The sequence below is a fragment of the Mesoplodon bidens genome (assembly GCF_964165515.1).
Source record: "Mesoplodon bidens genome assembly, chromosome: 4".
Taxonomy (NCBI): domain Eukaryota; kingdom Metazoa; phylum Chordata; class Mammalia; order Artiodactyla; family Ziphiidae; genus Mesoplodon; species Mesoplodon bidens.
Window position 1 is genome coordinate 60,068,848 of NC_138160.1, and position 23,770 is coordinate 60,092,617.

Consider the following 23,770-nt stretch of genomic DNA (forward strand, 5'->3'; position numbering starts at 1 on the left):
CAACGGGAGAGGCCACAACAGTGAGAGGCCCGCATACCACAAAAAAAAAAAAAAAAAAGAAAAAAAAAAAAAGGTGAACATCAAAAGCACAGTTACGACAGTACAGTCACACTGGCTGGGCAAGCTTGCAGGTGTGTGGGCCCAGATCCCTTCCTTCCCAGCTCCTCTCCTTTGTCCCTTGGAAGATTCACTGTTTTCTTTTATTTAGAAGTAGAATTCATTTAGAGAATCTGCCATCTGCTTGGATTTGTTCATATACATACAGACCATTGCTTCTTTCTTAACATAATTCCCAAAGGAGAGTTTACTAAGAATCAAAAGGGGCTGGGAATTATCCAATCTCTCGATGACTAGATGACTGGGAAGACATGCAGAGGAGATTAGAAAGAAAGAGAATTGGGGGAGAACCAGAAAAGGTAAAGAAAAATCACATTAGAGCCCTAAAGTATCAACAAAAGAATTTTTTTTAATAAGCAAGTGCACCATTATCAGTTATTAAGAATGTAATGTTCATGAGTTTCAGAGGCTTTCCTGAAAAACAGATTCTTTTTCCGGGGGAGGGATCAGAGGTGATTAAGTAATACAAAGATATCAGATCTATTAGAGCTCTGGATTCGCTCTCCTTCCCTTCCTCTGTCATTGTCTGAATGCATGAGGGCCTTCCTAAAAGGGGAAGGAAGCGTAAAAAATAGGGGAGCTTCTGAAAATCATTCACATCCAATCCACAAACACTGACTGAGCCCTTATTGAATGCCAGTCTCCGGACTAGGCTCTAGAAAGTAGGAAAATGAGTAAGATCGAGGTCATGTCTTCAAGAAGTTCTTAATCTAAGGAAAGATACAAGCAATAAACAAGTATCATTCCCAGTGATAAGTATGTTATTAATTGTGTAACAGGGAGACAGAAGAGGAGTAAGATTGGAGGAAATGCATCCCACACTGAAGATCATACTACACTACTTTTTATAAAACTATCTCTGGGGGCTTCCCTGGTGGCAGAGTGGTTAAGAATCCGCCTGCCAATGCAGGGGACACGGGTTCGAGCCCTGGTCCAGGAAGATCCCACATGCCACGGAGCAACTAAGCCCGTGCGCCACAACTCTAGAGCCTGCGAGCCACAACTACTGAAGCCCGTGTGCTTAGAGCCCATGCTCCGCAACGAGAGAAGCCACCACTATGAGAAGCCCGCACACCACAACGAAGAGTAGCCCCTGCTCGCTGCAACTAGAGAAAGCCCGCGCGCAGCAACGAAGACCCAACTCAGCCATAAATAAATAAATAAATAAATTTTTAAAAACACAGCTATCTCTGGGATCTGCCTTTTCCTGACTACAACCACCCCATGCTCCTCTTAGACCCATAAGCCAAAGTTGACCTGACAAAATTTCCTGGGATCAAAGCATTTCATGGTAAAGTCCAGAGATGAGCCACCCTGAGCATTTTGGTTATAGGGAAAGTAATTTCTTCCCACTTTCAAGGAAGAAGAAAAAGAGAGTTGTTTTTTTCCCCATGGATTGAGCCCTTGTACCGTAATCTTTCCTTTTGCTTCCAGAATACCTTGTTCTGCAAAACTTAGAAATTTGTGACACAGAAACTACTTTGCCGGAGAGTAAAGAAATCTCAGGGTGTGAGTGCCATAAAGGTAGGAAAACTACGGGCACACAGGATGTTACTTCCAAGCTCTCCTTCCTGGCCCTACTTCTCTCACCAAGGAAGTTACAGACTTCTTGCATGGGCCCCAGTCCAATTCTAAACCAAAACTGTTCTCCCCACCATCACAGGAACCTCTGGGCGAGTCACTGAGAGACTGAAACCTTGGGTGACAACAGGTGTGGGTAAGGAAAGAGAACAAGACAGGCCAACCCTGGGGTCCCCCAGAGGGGAAAGGAAAGGGATCCCAGAAAACTCCATTGTTATGGGCAGAAGGCACAGCTTTTCACGCCTCAACTTCCTGGAATTCCCACCAACCCACACACCACCACACTCACTTCTCTCTCCTGGGCTCCATGCCCACCTTTCAGACCTGCACCAGGCCTGCCCATCTGGAATCCCCAACCTGGACCAGGTTTGTGGACACCACAGCTGGTAGATGTATGTTTCCTCACTGCTGCTGCAGTAGGAGAAGAGTTTCTAACTCAAAGTTAGCACTGAGGACCACAACTGAGCTCTCCAATTATACCTTTCTACATACACACACACACACACACACACACACACACACACACACACACACACACACACACACACACACACACACACACACACACACACACACACACACACACACACACACACACACACACACACACACACACACACACACACACACTTGCCTTCCTGTACTCCTTATCTTTAGGATGGCTCCACTGGGATGGTTAATTTTGTGTCAACTTGACTGACCAGAGGATGCCCAGATTAAATGCTATTTCTGCGTGTGTCTGTGTGGGTATTTACAGATGAGATTAGTATTCAAATCAGTGGACTCTATAAAGGCGATTGCCCTCCCCAATGTGGGTGGGTGCTATGGTCTGAATATTTGTATCCCCCAAAATTCATATCCTAACCCCCAAGGTGATGTTAGGAGGTGGGGTTTGGGGGAGATGATAAGGTCATGAGGGTGGAATCCTCATGAATGGGATTAGTGCCCTTATAGAAGAGGCCCCACAGAGCTCCTTAGCACCTTTCAACCACATGAGGACACAGCTAGAAGCTGGCAGTCTAAACCCCAAAAGAGGGCTCTCACCATAACCAGACCATACTGGCACCCTGATCTTCAACTTCCAGTCTCCAAAACTGTGAGAAATGAGCTTCTGTTGTTGTAAGTCACCCAGTCTATGGTATAGCATCCCAAATGGACTAAGACATTGGACATCAACCAATCCTCTGGGGGACTAAATAGAACAAAGGACAGAGGAAGGAGGGATTTGTTCCCTTTATTTTCCTGCCTCACTGATTGAGCTGGGACATCTCATCTTCTCCAGCCCTCAGACCAGGGTTTATACCATTGACTCCTCTGGTTCTTAGCACTTTGCAATCTGACCAGATTATATCCCCAACTGTCCTAGGTCTACAGATTATGGGACTTCTCAGTCTCCATAATTATCTGAGCCAATTCCTCCTACTGATTTTTTTCCTCTGGAGAGCCCTGACGTATACACTCCACCACCCTCCAAGCCCCCACACCTGACAGTAAGACCTCAAATCTCTCCCTTACCTCCCTCATCTGAATTGTCCAAGTCCTAGAGACTCAAGCCATCATCACTTCTTGCCTAGATTACCACAGTCATCCTAAGTGTTCTCTCTCTGCTTCCAGTCTGGTCCCTCCACCCACACTTTTCCAAATAATTCACCACAGAGCAGCCACAAAAATAATGTGAAGCTGCTCATGCTTAAAATCATTCAGAGAGGGACTTCTCTGGTGGCGTAGTGGTTAAGAATCCGCCTGCCAATGCAGGGTACATGGGTTCGAGCCCTGGTCCAGGAAGATGCCACATGCCACGGAGCAACTAAGCCCGTGCACCACAACTATTGAGCCTGCACTCTAGAGCCCATGAGCCACAACTACTGAGCCCGCGTGCCACAACTACTGAAGCCTGTGTGCCTAGAGCTCATGCTCCGCAACAAGAAAAGCCACCGCAATGAGAAGCCTGTGCATCACAACGGAGAGTAGCCCCCGCTCTCCACAACTAGGAGAGAGCCCGCACGCAGCAATGAAGACACAATGCAGCCACAGATAAATAAATTTAATAAAAAAAGAAAATCATTCAGAGAATCCCCAGTGCCTAGGGAACAAAGTTGAAATAACTCTGTATATCATCTATGACACTTTCTGATCTAGCTTGTCAACTACTACCCAGCATACACTGTGCCTTACCCATGATAAACTCCTTGCTACCTCCCAAAATGGATTTGTTTACTCAGTTAAAACAAAAGAGAATTTACTGAAAGGATATGGGGGTTGAGGCTTGGGAAGTGGTAGGAACCATGAAGACTCAGGAGGAAATAGAAAGCACAGCAAGAGTGTTCTAATGGGAACAATCTAGTAGGCATGCCACGACTGCAATTAATTACCTCCAAGACTTCTGTCCAGCCCTGGAGCAAGAGCAAAGTTCTAGGAGAAAGCATCTGAATGGCACAAGCTTTGCTCAGTGCCATGGCTGTACTGAGGTCAGATAAGGGAGGATGCGGCTCATTCAGCTCTCTAGTAGGAAGAAGGGACCTGTATATTCCTCCTGCCAATAGTACCACAGGGGGGAAGAGGTACGGGGAGAGGTAAGTTTCCAAAGGAAATCAGTGTGATATAAGGGAAAGGGTGCAGATGCTGGTCACTGAAAAGTAACGAGTATATACCTCATAACCCTGCTTTTCTTCACACTTGAAACACTATCTCACACTACCCACCCACTTCTACCACCCCCATTCTGCCTGATGTATTCTTACTTTTCTTTGTAGGCTTAGCCCTGCCATCATCTCCTCCAGGAAGTCTTTGACCCTCAGAGTCAATATTAGGGGCCCCTTATCTGCATATCATTATCACAGTTCTTATACCAAACTGAAATCGTTTCTTAGTCCTCTTCCACAATTATGGGTTAAATGGCTCCTTGTGAACTGACAAGGGATCCAAACCACTCAGCGCAATGGTGCAAAAAAAAAAAAAAAAATGTGGATGAGTTTCAAGCTTAAAAATAGTGATCTGCCAAATACGATTTTTTGGACTGCTTTATTAAGCCATGTTTAATGAAGGAAATGGAGGTTTCTCTGGGAATCCCTAAGACATTCTTGCATAATTCATGTGTCCCGATGCTGTCCCATGATTTGCATACTGCACTGCTAAGGGGATTCTAGAACCAAGTCCAGTCTCACCTCTGGTTCCCCACTGATATAATTCAGCACCCTATCATGACCATTCTCTCCAAGCTAAAGCAAATAAACTCACTGAAAGCTTGGCTGGGAGTCTTAATCTGCAGGAATTTTCTGTTTGTTTCATTATCTGCAAAGGATCTCAGTTTAATCTGTAGAAACATACTAATATATTTCTATAGCCATCTTGTGTGCTTTTGAGAATGATTCACTCATTTTTAAACCATGTTCCTCCTAAATTAGTCTGGCTCTCCTCCAGATCCATTTCTTTAGAGGATACTGCAAAGTTATTACAAAAGTGCTCGCTAAGTGAATCACTGATGGGCTTAATAAAGTCATGTAAGAGAGAATTCATCCATATGGAATGGACTTTGTCAGGCACTGAGCCATATTAGGAGAGTAACTCAGGTTATATGGGAAACACAGGACAACATCAATCTAGCAGTAGCAGGAATGGTAGATGTTCCAAAGATAGCATCAGGAGAACTGTTGCTGTTCTCATCCCCAGAGGCCGAGTACTGGTCTCAAGATGGCATTTTAAGCTTATGTTTTGAAGTCATTTCCTCTAAACTCTTAGAAATTATACGTAACATATTTTAAAAGACTAAATTTAAAAGATAGTAAGGGGGAAAGTAAAGCATGAGCATATATACACACACATAAAGAAAAAAAAATCTGTGCACTAGAAATTGGACAGAAAACTACAATAAGTTACTAAAGCTGTGAGTCTGGTGGGCTCCAGAGGCGCCGAGACAGGCAAGACAACTCCTCCATCGTACAGGGCAGCAAAGGTGCCTTGGATGGTTGGAGCTTGGATCCAGGCTTTTTGCTTAAACATTTACCCAGCACAAGCTCCTGTGCCCCACACACACTGAGGCCAAACCAAAACATCGGAGTCTGGAGCAGAGAAAGGTTTATTACAGGGCCGAGCAACGAGAACGGGTGGCTTGTGCCCAAAAAACCCCCCAAACTCCCCAAAGGGTTTCAGCAAAACATTTTTACAAGCCAGTTGAGGGACGGGAGTCGCAGGGTATGTGATCAGCTAATGCAAAATTCTCTGACTGGTCGATGGTGAAGTAACAGGGTGGTTAACATTATCAGAGAAGGTCTGTGGGCTACATGTTCATGATCATCAAGTAGTTAATTTCTTCCATTTTGGTGGCAGTTTTTAGTATCTGAAAAACTCTAAGCAAGCATTTTTATTCGTTTATTTATTTTTATTGAGATATATTTGACATAGAATACTGTGTAAGTTTAAGGTGTACACATATATTGATACATTTATATTGCAATTTGATTGCCACTGTAGCATTAGCTAACATCACATAATTTTCATTTCTTCTAGTGTTGGGAACAATTAAGATCTATTCTCTTAGCAAGGCTAATGTTTATAATACAGTTTTGTTGTCTATAATCACTGTACTGTGTGTTAGACCTCTAGGACTTATTTATCTGCTACTTGCAAGTATATACCCTTAAACAACATCTCCCATCCCCCTACCTTCCAGCCACTGATAACCACCATTTTACTCTCTGCTTTTATGAGTTTGTTTTCTTTTTAGATTTGACATATAAGAGATATCATACAATATTTACCTTTCTCCATCTGACTTATCTCACTTAGCATAATATCCTCAAGTTTCAGCCATATTGTTGCAAATAGCAGAATTTCCTTTTTTCTTATGGCTGAATAGTATTCTATTGTGTGTGTGTGTGTATATATATATATATATACCCCATATATATATACCCCATATATATATATATACCACATCTTCTTTATCCACTCATTCACTGATGGACACTTAGGCTATTTCCATATCTTTTCTTTGTGAGTCCTGCAATAAACATAGGAGTGCATGTATCTCTTCGATAATCTGTTCTCATTTCCTTTGGATATATACCCAGAAGTGAGATTGCTGGATCATAAGGCAATTCTATTTTTAACTTTTTGAAGGACATCCATACTCTTCTCCATAGTGGCTGAACCACTTTACAATCGCACCAACAGTGCGCAAGGGTTCCCTTTTCTCCACATCTTTGCCAACACTTGTTATCTCTTCTTAATTATGGCCTTTCTTACAGGTGTGAGATAATATCACATCATGGTTTTGATTTGCATTTCCCTGATGATTAGTGATGTTAATCACATTTTCATGTACCTGTTGGCCATTTGGACGTCTTTGGAAAAATGTCTTTAGCCCCGCTGTGCATTTCTTAATTTGTGTTTTTGTTATTGAATTGTATGAGTTTTTTATATACATGGTTTGCAAAATTTTTCTCCTATTCTGTAGTTTGCCTTTTCATTTTGTTGATTTTTTTTCTGTACATAAGCTTCTAAGTTTGATGTAGTCCCATGATTTTTTTCTTTTGTTGTTCAAGCAAGCATTTTTTAAAATATAAATTTGTTTATTTTTGGCAGCACCGCGCCTTCATTGCTGCGCGTGGGCTTTGTCTAGTTGCGGCAAGTGGGGGCTACTCTTCATTGTAGTGCACAGGCTTCTCATTGCGGTGTCTTCTCTTGTTGCAGAGCATGGGACCTAGGCACGCGGGCTTCAGTAGTTGTGGCTCATGGGCTCTAGAGTGCAGGCTCAGTACTTGTGGCGTATGGGCTTTGTTGCTCCGCGGCATGCGGGATCTTCCCAGACCAGGGCTCGAACCCATGTCCCCTGCATTGGCAGGCGGATTCTTAACCACTGTGCCACCAGAGAATCCCTAAGCAAGCATTTTAAATCAATACAATACATTAAGTTGACTTTGGACCAGGTAAAGTGGTTCTCAAGCACATAAGACTCTTTTAGGGAAGCTTATTAAGATCCAGATGCTGGATACAGCTCTCAGAGATTCTGATTCTGAAGCTTGGGAAAGTCTAGGGGGGGCCTGCATTTTTAACAGATAATTCTGATACAGGTGGTAGAAAGATCATAATTTCTAAAACATTGGCTGAGTAAAATTAAATTAGCTAGACATCCCTCAGGGAATCAACACCAAACATAAAAATTGAGCCACAATTCTTGGAGAGATCTAGGTTGGAACTGCAACAATTCTAATTAATGAGTTAAACAGTAGTCTAGAAATCAAAAGACTTGGTTTCTATCCCAGCCTGCTGGTAACTAGCTTTTTTTTTGATAAATCTGTTTTTAATTTTGATAACACCAAACTCTTTGATTGTTGACTAGTTTTGAGACCAGCATTGGGGGGATGGAGATTACTTTTCTTCTCTGGACCTCAATTTCTCATCTATAAAATAAGATAGGATTAATCCCTGCCAACTTGACTGCTCTTTGGCTCTATGAGTTCAAGTGATGGGAGTGTGGCCTATAACTAATTACATTTTTATGCATTCTTTGAAAGAAGAGCCCCCCCCACCGCCCTCTATTTCCCTAGATGACCATGGGAATGTGCAGCATAGCAAAACACCCAGGATAGTTTCTGTTTGGGGACTGTGTCATTAGCATTAGGGCTGTGAGCAGATTCAGGAAGCTACACCAAATTGCTCCTCAGAATCAGATCTCCACCCTCCAGTTGCAAAACTTATTCCCTAGGAAGCAACTTACCAAACTAATACAGCAAAGGGTGGGTAAAGAAAATTCAGTAGAGCTCCTCTCATTGGAAATGACCTTGGCAATTGCACAAGGCAATTTAAAATAAAAGCAGGCGGCAACTAAGAACAAGAGAAAAGATTTGATTCCCAAGCTAAAATGTCTCAGATGCAGCCCAAAGCCAATCGGCATACACAAGCTACAAATCATGGGAGATGCAGGCCCCTGGGAGAACTGTATGCTTGGTGGAAACAGGGGCCCTAACAAAACAACCTTCAGAGAACAAACAGACTGTTCACTAGTGCTTCTAAGAAAAGAGTTTTCCTTTAAAAGCTGTCTTTTGGGGCTTCCCTGGTGGCGCAGTGGTTGAGAGTCCGCCTGCCGATGCGGGGGACACGGGTTCGTGCCCCAGTCCGGGAAGATTCCACATGCCACGGAGCGGCTGGGCCCGTGAGCCATGGCCGCTAAGCCTGCGCATCTGGAGACTGTGCTCTGCAACGGGAGAGGCCACAACAGTGAGAGGCCTGCGTACCGAAAAAAAAAAAAAAAAAAAAAAAAAAAAAAAAAAAGCTGTCTTTTGTGAGTCTTAGATTCCTCCAGCTATGAATGTAGTGCCAAGTTGTTAATCCAAAGACTGGAGCACCACACACCACCCCCTGCATTTACATTAGGGTTCTTGATTTGTTCTGGAAGCCCTTTTATCAACACTTCAGTTACTCCTAGTTTGGACTCCAAACGCTACTGTTTAAGAAACTATCTGCAAATACCATGATGGCTAATCCCCCAAACAAGGAGTTAACTGGTTCCCTGGTGATTCTAATGCTCCGCACAATAACCTGTAGCATTTCTTTTCAACCATAGAGGTTTGGCCCTCACCACTAGTCCACAGTGTTGGGCCCCTCTTATCTGGATTTCTTTCTTCTTTTTCTTCTTTTCAGCTAATGTTTTAGGGAAGGAGAAAGGAGAAAGAAAGTAGTAAGAAACGTAATGGGTCTTTCTCTCTTCGTATGACGGTAATTACAGGGTGTCATGCCCAGAGTAAAGCAGGCCATACAATGTCATCAGGAAGAACCAATCAGGAGGGAAGCTTGCCATTCCTGAAGTCTTCAGCAAGAGCACAGGAGGCCTCCATTAAACAACAGACACCTCTCAGTGCCTCTGGCCCAAATGCCCAGTTAACTGTGGCCTGGTTTCCCTGGTTGTTGGCTGTGTGCTGACCTGAGGCAGACAGTCAGTCAGCAAATTGCTGACACTGACTCTTTTCATTATCTGTATTTTCATCTCCCACCTCTGACCTGCAACAACTTCACACTGTAACTTCAGATCCTGGAGTTTCTGAACCCTTCCCTTGCCACTAAAAATGAATGTTTCTCAAAGGAGTGCGAGGAGTATGACTGTGGAGTGGTCATACAGCAGGAAGGACCTACCCGGGTCCCCGCCAGGCAGGGACACACTACCTCGGGTTCTACTCCCAGCCCCCTTATCTTTTGAACCGCCCCCCACTGCCACCATTTCAGCGGAAGTTCCTTGCTTTGGCAGGAGCAGGAATCTGCCCTGTGATTCGTATTGGTTTTCAGGTGGGTACGTGGCCCTAGAACAACAGAGTTTGGCATTTCCTTGTGCCGTTCTTGTCCTCTGCTTGTGAGAAGGGCGGGAGCAGAGTGAGAGGAAAGGCTTGTGCTCATGGGGATGGTCCTTGCCCCAGACTCTCCAGAGCAGATGCAGTGCTGACCCACACTTGTGAGAACCTCCTGGGACTGTGTGTACTTCCTGATGGTCCTGGCCATCCAGTTGCCTCCACTGGGTCTGGCCTGGAGAGCAAGGGTCAGGAGACAGGATGCAGGGTCTATGTTACTGTCTGAACTGGGACAGAGACTGAGCCGGCCAAGCGCTGGGAAGCGAACGCTCAGACGTGACTCCACATCCCAGCCAGCTGACGCAGTGATGCCCTGCTGTGGGCTCTGTTAAACAGCTCAGACTTTGGTTCTCTGTCCTCAGTGACATTCCTGTCACCAAGCCAATGGCTTCATCAGAGGAATTAAGCAATGATCCTAGGATAGTTATTTTTTGTGATTGGTAGTAACAGTAATAATTACAGGTTCCCTATACCGACCACCGGGCAAAAACCAAAAAGAAAAAAAACAGCACTGCCTTTCTAACAGCTCTTCTCCCTAAAGATTATTTTTAAGTCCTTCTATATGATTCATTCAACAAATACTCATTAAGCAGTTCTTATGAGCATGGCAATAGGCTGGGTGTTGGTTCTGCTGGAGAATGATGAATTCCACACCATCTTAGCCTCAAGGAACTTACAAGACTTTTCAGGGGACAGTTGTGCACATACAACTCAACAGTCCTAAGTACCATCACAGAGATCCGGAGCTCGGTGGAAGGGAAGGCTATTTCTAGCTGAGGAGGAGAAATCAGGTGTTGGGCTGCTTTGAGTTATCCTTGTATGTATGTTATACTCAGGGGTGACTAGTGGATAAACTCTGCCATTAAAACTCAGTGAGCCTGTTGCTGTGCCTACTCCATCCCTTCTCCAGATCGGGATGCAGCGGAATATGTGTTTTACATAAAATCTCACCTGCTTTAGTCTTTCACCCACTACAATAGATGAAGAAAGAGAGGTCAGGGACCTCTGACATAGTTTAGAATAATATCTAATAATAAATCCCACTGGTCGTTAAAGATCCACCAGTACAACACTGATACCCCGCTGATACCCACATGGGATCTGAACAGAATTCCCACCCGATAACCAGGAATGGGCTGCAGTTGTCTTCAGTTCTTTACCATAACTTCCCTCTATCAGTGATGCACCTGTAACACACCCCAGCTCCTTTCCCCAGTGCCTGAAACATCACCTCCCTTCAACTTCCTTGAAGATTCTATGCAAGAGGATCTCCACACTCCTCACCTGTTCGTTTAATTCATGAAACACATCACCATTTGTAAGGTTTATTTTCCTGTCATCCATCTACCTGTCCAGACTGCAACCTTCTTAAGGACGAGGTCTTTCTGTCTTATTCACAACAGTGTACGCAGTGTTCAGCACAATATCTAACACAGAGCAGATGCGCGAAAATTGCTTGACACATGAATAAATGAGTAAATAAAGTGAACGGAAGCACTGTTACTTTAGACAAGTTCTCCCACCTCTCCGGACCGTGGTTGCCCCACCAATAAAATGAAAGAATTCAAACCAGGATCCAGGTTGAATAATCTAGGATTCTATGACTTTGCAAACTCAAAACTAGCTACTCACCAGAAAATGCTGAGCATCGCTGATTTAACGGTTTTCCTAGTAGAGAGATAAAATAGGCAATTGATGGGAGAATGATGGGCATTCTGATCTCTCTTTTTTTTTTTTTAATGAAAATGCCTAAATACATTTTGTGTCTGTTGATAAGCCAGGAAGCTGAAAAAAAGCCCTTCCCACATGCAGGTGAGGGCAGTCGGGGGCCCCAGGCTCAGCCCCATCTACTGGAGGACACTCACAAGAAGATACTTGGAAAATACTTTCTGATGGAGTCAAGACTGCCTCTGCTCAAACCCACCAGCTTGCATTAAGTGCCGCAGTTCAGCCTTACGCCAGCACCACCTTATAGATCCTACAAGTGGGTGGTCTGAACCTCTGCTTCTAAGCCTACCTCAGACTCAAGCAAACCCCACATTAGTTCAAAACACAGAGGCCAGAGGGACTGGCTGGATCACCCATGTTGGTAAATACAGTGGCTTTTTTTTTTCTTTAAGCAGCTTTAAGTAGCAGAAGCTCCTGTTCAGGACAAGGGCGGGTGGGGGGAGAGCACTGAAAGTAATTTATATCTGAGAGCTATTTAGTTGCCCATGTGAAATGCATCAGTGGTGTCATTCTCATTCACAGCAGACCCAGTTCCAATTTTTTTTAAATCAATCTTTTTCTGTTTCCTGTTAGCAAAGAACATGGGGTTATTAAAAAAAAAAATCCACTGGGTTTTCCCAAGTGTTGATAACTTGGACTATCCTGCATGTCTCATGAGAAAAAATCAAAAGTCCTAATTAAAAGTTTTGTTCTCACAACCAAATCTTGAACCTGTGCCCTTTGGCACTGCTTCTCATATGGTAACTCGTTTTGATCTTCCTCCAAAATATAAGTCACAGTGTGTGGGAGGAACCATTATCAAAAGATTATTATTATCCTTTCTGGTTTTGAAAGGAAAAGTATTTCACTGTAACATCATACTTCAGAGACTGTGTTAGGCATATCTGTGTGCCCAGGACTGGGGGCATACCCAGCAGGCAGTGAAGACGTGTTGAATTGAATTTTTCCTGGATTAATCACAGGTGTTCATCTTTAGGGCTGGCCAGGTAAACAAAGGCGGTTTATTAAATAAAGTTTAGGCTCAGGTTGAATCCAGTGACAAGAAACTGGAAATAGACCTGACATGGATGACTCGGCATATTTCATAATTTTAAACAGGTAACTCAGATACTGGTGATTTGGAGGGCTGCCCAGGATCTACTCCATACAAACAAGCAAACTGTAAAATGCAAAGGGCTATAACGAACCACCTGCTAATTTCCCTGGCAGGGTTCATATTTTCTCTTGGTCTGACCACAGGTCTGAATATTCAGAATTGGGACTGTCCCAGAAATCTGGGACATATGCTCAGGACTCAAAGCCTGTAGTCAAATTGGAGTTTTCTTGGCTATACGTGAGCCTACTTCCCCTCCCCCCGACACACACACACACGCTCACGCGCGCGCGCGCCATCCCAAATTTCACATTACTGGGAAGGCCCAACATATTTTATAGAACTTAAGTATTGAAAAGAGCCACTTTAAAATTTTTAAGGTGGTTGGTATTTAAATGCTTCAAGACAGAAAAAGACATATGGAGAACACAGTGTTAATGCCATGGTGGACTCACCCAGCCAAACTCCTTTTATTAGCAAAAGTGAGAGTCTGACTTCTGAGACCTCTGGGGAACACTTGGAAATTTCTGGAGGGCAAATGGTGTGAAAATCCTTTCTGCTACCAAGACTGTCAGTAGTTGCAGCAAATTATAAAAAGTTCTGTTTTACTTGTGAAACAATACACCTGTGTTTGGACAGCTCTGGGTGGAGGTAGGAGGTGGGAAGGCAAGCCCCGAGCCCACCAGGCAGTAGCAAAACTGAAAGTTAGCCCCTCACCTCCCCACTCTCCCCGGCTTCTAAGAGGCCTCTCCATGCTGGGATGGATGGTTGCCTGAAACTGGAAGGAAAGGTGATGCTGAATGGAATCCTTACTGATCAAGAGAAGGGCCTGCCCTGTGGCTTAACCCGTCTTGTGATTACCCACCCACGGGCTCCACAGTGCCTGATGCCTCCCCCAGTGTTGTCTATTTCTAGTTGGGGAAAGACTTATTTTACCCTCCTATGAGGTAAAATTCTAATAGCCTAGTTTTCCCACTCTTCACAGCTAAAAGATTTTTGGAAGAAGAAACCTACAAGTTGTGACAAACTCAAGGCCTTTGGGATAATCAAGCTAAATCGTGCCTGATATATCTGTTCTATCTGCCCATGCCTGACTGAAACAAAACCAAACTCATTGAACCTTGTTATTCTATTCTGCCATTTCATATTTTAAGAAATCCACAGAATGCACATAGGAACTTTTTTTTGCCAAAGAGCAGCATCCTCTTACAGGTGTTCTCCCAGGGACCCAACTCCTAGCCCATCAGTTTTCTATAAAGGAACCTTGAGTTCTAAGAAAGCCTAGCTAGCTCTCCAGCCCACGAGGTAACGGAGAGGTAGGTCATCTCACTCCAAAAGAGGCAGCAACGGGCAAGGAGTGGAAAGGGGATTTCACTGGGGGACCGGAGACACGGCAGGAATCAAGCAGCGCGGCCCCCTCCTCCTCCCCTTCCGGTCCTCGTCTCTCCCTCCTCCTCCCCTTCCTCTCCTTACCGATGTGACGACAGGAGCTAATCGATCAGACCCCTTCCAGCAGCGCTGGAGCACGCTTCCCCACCACTCCAGCCCAGGGCCCCTGGTCTCCCCACCTCCATTCCTCCCCAAATTCATCTCTAAGGCTCTGCGGGGCCCGCAGGCAGGCACATTCCAAAAAGGATCTCGCATGTTTCATCGTCAGGGACTCCTCATTAGCTGGCTGCTATAGTCACTCTTTTCTCCAGCTCTCCCTTAAAGGCAGGAGTCCTGGCTTTGTCCCCTTCTAATTGGCCCTCTCCGCCCCCTCACATCCCAAGCCCACCGCCCCTGGCACCTCCCCTCCCACCCCACCCCCTACGCACCACCCCCCAAGAACAATGGATGGGGAAGAAAACGTTTCCGGGATTAATCTCATAAATCTTTCACCCGCTTCCCTGGAAATTCTCTACCCTGGAGCAAGTGGGGCGTGGGGCAGCCTGAGAAGATCATTCCTGACTCATTAGCATGTTTCTGCAATGTGCCAGCTGGATCATCTAAAAATTATTCTTCTACCCAGGAGGAAAGGCTTTTTGCCAAACTGCAGGCTAACTCGAAGAATTTAGGGCAATCCCCAGCCCTGGCGTCCCGGGCGAAGCTGAGAAGGCCATTCAGAGAGCCATTTCCTGAGCCCCAGGGCGATCAGTGCCCCCCTGGAGTGGATTTTTACAGATTCTGCCTTTGCCTGCAAAGCTTCCTAAAGAACAGTCCATTGTGTTGTTACCTTTGTGCGTGTCTGGGAAGAGAGAATTCATATACCTTCCTGTTCTTGATAGAGTGGGCCCTGAGAAATATTCTTACCTTTCCCTTATCAGATCCCCATGAATTCAGTCAGGCTGATAACACAAGCCTTGAAAGTTTGCATTCACTATTTATTCTCCAAACAGCTTTTATCTTTTCTGCTTTGGCCCCTCCCCCATATTTAAAAGATTTTTATCATCACTTTCTCATTGTATTTGTGTCTGTTTTTCAGTCCTGTGCTGAGGGTTTTACAAACCAGATCTCATTTACAGTTTGACAACACTGCAAAGTAGGTGTTTAATAGCCTATTTATAAACAAGGAAACTGAGCTTTAGGAAAATTAGGACTGTCACTCAAATCACACAGCCAGAAAGTGGCCACAAGGCATTGGAACCTAGCTCCATCTGGCTAGCAGGCATTGCTCATAGCTACTTCACTAAGACATGGAGAGCCCAGGAAATGGACATTTTCTCTGATAAACACCCATATCTGAGCACATGCTATGTAGCCTGAACAATGTCCACTGTCACCTGACCAGCTTTCTGAAGATGATGATGATGACCAGGACGGCCATGACAATTTCTGCAAAGAGGCACAATATAAAAGGAATTTAAGAACTGTCAGAACGAAGTGAGAGAGCGGCATGGACATATATACACTACCAAATGTAAAACAGATAGCTAGTGGGAAGCAGCCGCATAGCACAGGGAGATAAGCTCGTGCTTTGTGACCACCTAGAGGGGTGGGATAGGGAGGGTGTGAGGGAGACGCAAGAGGGAGGAGATATGGGGATATATGTATACGTATAGCTGATTCACTCTGTTATAAAGCAGAAACTAACACACCATTGTAAAGCAATTATACTTCAATAAAGATGTTAAAAATAAAATAAAGTAAAAAAATTTTAAAAGAAAAATGTCAGAAACCTCGAGGTCAGGAACATAACTAGTTCCTAAGAGAGCAGGGTGCTACATAGGTGCCTGATTCAGTGCTTTTGATGGTGAGAGAGAATATCTCCAGCAACGGAGACAGCAGATGAGTGAAGCGAGGCGTACGGGGAGCAGAAACAGGGCCGCCATCAAAGACAAGGAGACAAGTCAGACCCGCATAAAACCAGCACAGCTATGGATAGAAAAGGAGAGCCTTTGGAGGTCTGAGGGATGGGAGGAGGTCAGAGATGGTACCCAAAGTCCCTCTGCTGTTGGATTCTGGTCTTCAATTCTCTACATTTCCCCCCCACCCCCACCCCATACTAACCCTCCAGCAACATGGGCCAGTAGAGTGCCAGAGGCTAAGGAAGTTAAGTGTAGAAAATCATTGGCACTAATTAGGAAGGGCTCGGTTTTGACGCCTTTAGTTCCTCTGTCCTTAGTTTTCTCATCAAATATATCCATTCATTCTAAAATATTGAGAGACTACAGTAGACAGGGCTTTGTCTTAGCACGGGGAGAGACAGGAGCCCTGACCCTGAGTGGCTGGCTCCCTAGGTTGTAAAACAAGAAGTGCACACATCAAAAGGCGAATGAAAATTGTTCAGACCCATATCCATCTGCCTGACACCATCCCCACTTGGAGGTCTAATAAACACCTTGAATGTAATGTGTTTAAAAAACAGACCCTGGGTTTCCCCAGGATCTTGACCCAACTCTTTTCACTGTTCTAACCATCCTGCAAGGCTCACCTTGTCCTTTCTCTGTGGAGCCAACCTGCCCATCCATCCCATACTGACTTCTCTCTCCTGTAAGACACTTTACCTCTGCCACCCCTACAGAGGTGACCCACCATCCCCACCTCAGTAATCGGCACCTCATACCACCCAACTTCTCACCCAACATCATCCCTGGTCTCTCCCTTCCCCTCTGCAGGTACATCAATCCATCAACGAGTCCTGCCTGCTACATCTCCAACATATAGCCCAGCCTGGGCCCCTCCCTCTTCCGGTACCACTTTCGCCACCATCACCCTCTGGGACTCCTGCAATGGCCTCGTGACCAGCCTCTCAGCTTCCACTCAGTGGTTCCCTCACTACTTCTAGCTTCTTAAAGTAGCCAGAGTGATGCTTTTTAAATAAACTGGAGCTTATCATTCTTCTGCTTAAAATCCTCAAATGTCAAGTCATCACACTCAAACTTAAATCTAAAACTTCCTACCTGACGCTACAAGGCTGTGCCTGACCTGGCACCTGTGTCTACCTGTGACAGCCCCCCTTACTTATCTGCCTCCCTCTGTGTCCAGCAGGTAAAAGGACCTTCTTTCCATTCCTCCCACCACTAAGCTTTGTTCCATTCTGGGGGCTCTGAACTTGCTCTTCTCTTCACCTAGGAAATGCTTGCCCCAAATCGTCCCAGGGTTGACTCTTCTTGTGATTCAGGTCTCAGTTTAAATGTTTCCTCCTCAGAAGATCCTCTTCTACATGGCCAATTCAAAATAGCCCACCAGGGCTTCCCTAGTGGCACAGTGGTTGAGAATCCGCCTGCCAATGCAGGGGACACAGGTTCAAGCCCTGGGCCAGGAGGATCCCACATGCCGCGGAGCAACAAAGCCTGTGCGCCACAACTACTGAAGCCCTCGCGCCTAGAGCCCGTGCTCCGCAACAAGAGAGGCCACCACAATGAGAAGCCCGCGCACCGCAATGAAGACCCAATACAGCCAAAAATAAAAACAAATAAATAAATAAACTTATACAAAATAGCCCACCAAGCACTTTCAAATCCATCACTGTTTAATTTCATCATAGCACTTATCTCCAGATTTTTCTTGGTTGCTGATTTATTTATGTAATTGTTAACTACCTCTTCCACACATGCCCAGCTAGAATGTAAGCTTCATTATGTGCCCTGTTCCACACTATTTCCCCAGTGCCTAGGAAGGCGCTCAGTAAATATTTTCTGAATGAATTAATTTAGCACAATATAAGGTTTTCTAACTATAAAATGGTACTGCTAATACATGAGAGCTAATAAGAGCTGAATGAGGATTAGGATTTGAGCTGTGAAAGGGAGCAGGCCATGCATTTCTGGCCAGGGATTTAACACAAGGACAAGCTCCTTGACACATGGTAAGAAGCAGTAAAGCCTTGACACAAAGAAGCCAGGCGGCCCAGCTTCAAATACAGAACCAAACCTCACACTCTACTAATATAAGCTGGGGATATTGTATTCACTCAAATGTAAGATGATGACCCAAACCACAGTGGAATTGGAATGGAAATGGAGGGGGCATGGAAAGAAGAGGAGATGTGAGGGATATTATAGAGAAGAGACAAATAGGCAACAAATTATCTAGTGTAATTAAATTGAGCAGACATAAATTAGAAGTAGCAGGAGGAATACGAGATGAATTTGAAAACCAAAAATTAAAGATGATTTTTTAAAACTGGGGAAAATGGTGACCCAAATTGTGTGGGAAAGTGGTCAGATTTCAGGAGAGTTGGGTCTAAGGGGGTGGCAGGGTCTTCCAATGGAGTATCTAGGAAGCCATGGGAAATGTGGACTGGTGTCTGAGAGTGAGATTAAAGTCAGAGAAATGTGTCTGTGAGTCATCTGAACAGAAATGATAGAGGACTGTGATATATTCTAAGAGAAGAGAAGTTTGGGGGGACAGTCCCAATGTCTCTCCCCTCAGCAGCTGCCCTCCAGCTTCAGGAAGGGGAGACCTGCCCAGGCTAGAGGTGGACATGCATCCCAAACACCAGGAATACAGAATGTTCTCCCCGAAGAACCAAAGAGTGCGCTCAAGCTCCAGGGAAGCAGCGTGTCTAGGTGGGAAGACAATCCAGACAGGCAGGGCATGTGTGCTGGACAGGCAGAAAAGGTAGAGACCAGATGAGGAAGGAGTGAGAATTTGGTCCACAGGTGGGGACAGATAGAAGATGGGAAGGAAGCCAACAAGGATATTCAACTGTATGGTCAGAAGATCCAGGGTGGTTGAGTCAAGAAGGCAAGGGATGAAACTTCACGAGACTAAATGTGACCAGAGTGTCTCCTGCTGCAAGGATGTCAAGGAGAATAAAGTATACGAAAAGGTAACTGGGTTTTCCAATCAGTGAATTCACATTGACTATTGTGAACAATTTCAGTTGAGTGGTGGGACAGAAACCAGATTGCTTGGGTTTACAGTGATGAAATAGAAACCCCAGGTGAAAAGAACTGGTTCAAGAGGAAGAACTGCAGTAACTAATATTTTTTAGTGTTCTGTTAGGCCGTGGATGAAGTCATTGGCTAGAAGAGAAGAAATGGAAGGGGGGAGGGTCAGAAGAACAGAGAAGCATTGGCATAGGTGCTATGGAGACAGGACAGAGAATAAATCTTCAGATGTGATGGTTATTTGAAAAGTGAAAGATGCTGAATACAGTTATTTGTTCATTCAATAAATCCTTTTCGAGAACCAGCTTAGGCAGAGAGATACGGCCATGAACAAGACAGCCTCATGCAGCTAGCAGGGGTGGGTGGTCATGGTAGCCACCATAACACTTGCCACTACTCTTCTGTAGCAAATTATAGTTGGAGAAGCACTTTCACATTCCATTACTTCTCCAGATCTGACAATATTGCTTGGAGGTCAATGGTGGGAAATTCATTTTAAAAAAAAAGAAATCTAAGGCTGGGAGATGCGAAGACATGTCAAAGTCTGCACAGCTACTTACTGTGAGAGTGAAAATGAGACCTCGTGTCTGCACTCAAGGCAGATGCTTCTCGCAACAAGCAAAGGGCTGCATGGGCAGAAAGTAGCTGTTTGGGGCATCTCTTTTCTTCCTTCTCTCCTCCTTCCCCTTTCCTCCTCATCCCCCTCCCCTTTTTAAATTAAATACAGTCCTCTTCTTATATCTGATTTCTTGATCTGAGCTCAGGTCCAGCACTGAAATGCCAATTCAAGTCAAATACTTCACCCATCTTTGGATTGGGGTGTAGCCAAAGATGATAGCCATCAATTTTTAGATGAGCACCAGGTGGAGGATAGTTTTTAGAACATTAACTCAAATTCTCATGAACCCAGCTATCCTGTGGGATTTCCTTGTCCCTTGAGCTCTAGTAAACTTGGCTTAAACGTCCAAATTCTAAAAACTGTGAAAGTTCAAAGCCCTCCCCTCAATTTCTATGAATTCCCGAAGCTTTAGCATCTAATCTCCTTGTATCTGGTTTCTACATTCACACATGCTGTCTTGTCTTTGGCCCCGAACTGAAATCCAGACCCCTTCACTTGTTTCCACACCAATTCAGTGAGTTTATTCAAATGTATAGATTTCCCAGGGGGTGAGGAAAGGACTTTTGAGGAGATAACCTGATTACACGACGCAGAGCCCTCCACCATCTCACTGTCTCCACTCTCTCCTTCCCTCTTCCCCTCCCAGTCCTCCCCTTGTGAGCTAAATGAAGTCTTATTTCAGCCAGTTCAGCGTTGTCAATCACATTATATGTCTTGAGGCTGCCCTGAAAAAAACCTCAAGACACGTAATGTGATTGATACACTGAATTGCCTGAAATAAGAGGACTTCTACCAGAGTGGTTTCTCCAAGTATTTCTTCCAAGTAAGTACAGTATTCTCTATAAGAGAAATTAAGGCAAATAAAATGTGCTACATTTTGTGACGTTCATAGTAACCCTCTGAAGTAGGCATTATTATTATTCCCATTTTGCAGATCAAACCTGAGGCACAATCAAGCTAAGCCACTTATCTACATTTTTACAGCTGATAAGTAGCAAGCCCAGATTGCAGCCATGTTCTGTCTGACTCTAAAGTCCATTGATTTTTGTAAGACACCATCATCTTGAGGTTGTCCCAGAAAAGTCTAGATGAAGGACAAATACTGCAGGAAGGAAAATGGAAAAGGGCCACCTTCTTCCGTATCCGGGAAGGAACTGGCAAGCAGAAAAGTATGCCTACAGAAGGTACGTCCCTGTGCAAATCCCAGTGAGAATAAAGCCAGAACACCCAAATTGTTATTTTGAAGTGATCTGATATAGGTATGTCTGTAACTTTCAAAACCAACAGAGAAACTTATCTTGAAGTATTTATCCCAAGCACCAGAAGTACTTGAACTTTAACATTAACCACTTCAGAAAATTGCAGTGCAACAACACTGGCTAGACCTTGAGGACATTATGCTAAGCAAGATAAGTCAGATGCAGAGAAGCAAATACTTTGTATCACTTACATGTGGAATGTATAAATGGAATGTATAAAAGCCAAACTCAGAAACAGAAAGTAAAGTGGGTGTTGCCAGGGGATGGAGGGTTGGCGCAAGGTTGGGGGAGGGGCGGGGGGCCGGGGGGGGGGGGTAGGACAGATATTGTTTAAAGGTACAAACTTGCAACAAGTAGTAAATAAGTCCCGAAGATCTAATGCACAACACAGTGAATATAGACAATAATATTGTTTTATAATCGTCAAGCTTGCTAAGAGACTACATCTTAATTACCAACCACTAAAAAGAAATGAAAATTATGTGACGTGATAGAGGTGTGAATTATTGCTACAGTGGCAATCATATTGCAATGTATAAATGCATCAAATAAACACGTTGTACACCTTAAATTTATGCAACGTTATGTCAAGTATATTTCAATTAAAAAAGAAAAGAAAAAAGAAAATGACTGGAGAGACTGACCCCGAGGAAAACGGAGTCATGATTGAGGGCACATCAATCAAAAGGTCCTGGGCTTCCCTGGTGGCGCAGTGGTTGGGTGTCCGCCTGCCGATGCAGGGGGACGCGGGTTCATGCCCCGGTCCGGGAGGATCCCACATGCCGCGGAGCGGCTGGGCCCGTGAGCCATGGCCGCTGAGCCTGCGTGTCCGGAGCCTGTGCTCCACAACGGGAGAGGCCACAGCGGTGAGAGGCCCGCGTACCACAAAAAAAAAAAAAAAAAAAAAGGTCCAGAGGCTGACGCTAAGGATGGTATTGGATGGCCGAATTTAAATTGGGAAATGAACCCGGCTATCCTGGGGACTCTTCCTGCTGACGCTAAGAATGTAATGTCTCTGAGAATCTGCCTAATACCTTGCACGGCAGAACAGAGTCCAGAAACGAGGTCTATACAAATAGGTTGAGTAACTGCATCCAGTTTCTGTGTTTAACAAAAATTGTAGAGGGAAATCCTAAAGAGATGCCCCTCATCATCACCGTGTATTTACAAGAAGTGTAATTTACAAAATTACACCGTGTTTTACAAGAAATCACCCTCGAGAATTCCCTGGCAGTCCAGTGGTTAGGACTCCGTGCTTTCACTGCCGGGGCCCGGGTTCCATGCCTGGTTGGGTAACTAAGATCCAGCAAGCACCGTGCGGCCAAACAAACAAAAAAAAGAGACAAAGAAATCACCAGGCACTGTGCTAGGCACTCTAGGTATAAGGACAAGTAAGAGCAGAGTTGTTGCCCTCAGAGAACTTATAGGCTAGTGGGGAAGGAGATTTTAATTTTTAAAATCACAGATAAAAGTGTATAATTGGGGCTTCCCTGGTGGCGCAGTGGTTGAGAGTCCGCCTGCCGATGCAGGGGATACGGGTTCGTGCCCCGGTCTGGGAAGATCCCACATGCCACGGAGCGGCTGGGCCCGTGAGCCATGGCTGCTGAGCCTGCGCATCCGGAGCCTGCGCTCCGCAACGGGAGAGGCCACAACAGTGAGAGGCCCGCGTACCGCAAAAAAAAAAAAAAAAAAAAAAAAAAAAAAAAGTGTATAATTGCACCAACAAATTCTAAAGACTTTACTTTTGTTGGCTTATTTGATTCCCATAGCCCAAAATGTAGGCAGTAGTATCCTCATTTTATGGGTGAGTAAATTGGGATTCAGAGAGGTGAAGCCTAAGGTTACTTGGGACTGGGATTTTATCGAAGTTCAAAGTTACTCCTCTGCCTTCTTGCACTGCTGAAAAGAAGGACGTAAGTTGAGCAATTTGACACCGAATTTTGACATGTTAAATCATGTTACTACGTAGGAGGAGTGATTATCTGTTGAGCCTCACGGAACCGTCTTAGCAACCCCGTTTCTGCTGTCATTTTTGACAAGATTCTGGATATGAGCAACTCCTTGGATTTTTCTTATCTTGAGTTCTCCTTAAAAGGAGGATGCTTTTAGAACCTTCTTTTGATTACTCCCTTATTTATTTGATTATTACCCTGTTTATTTGATTATGCCTGTGATTATTCTGAACCAGAAAATGACCAAACTTCTTAGCCTGACAGATCCCTTACAACCTGACCCCTTTCATCCCCTCTCTAGCTCCCAACCTGGAACACATCATTCTTTTTTTCAAGACCATATCCCCACATTTAATTGTCTTGGGAAAGCTTTCCTCACCTACTGCAGGCATTGCCTCCTTTGTGATCTCACCTTTATTAAAGCTCTTTTCACCTCATATAGGGTATTTGTGCCTCTCCAGGTAAACCCTGAGTTTCTCAGGGTTTCTCTAGAATTGTCAAGATGCATATGAATGTCTAGATGAATTGTCGAGATGCATATGAATGTCTAGATGAATTGTCGAGATGCATATGAACTGTGTCATATGCATCTAGACAATGCTAGCACCTAAGAGCAGGCACACAGTAACACAGTAGGCCCTTGGTAAATACTCACTGGATGAAAGCATGAGTAAGTAAATGAATGACTGAATATCCTGTGACTCAGGGCTCTAGCGTTCCAGGCAGGTACAATTTCAAAAGTCCCAGTAAGCTATTTCAGTTAGG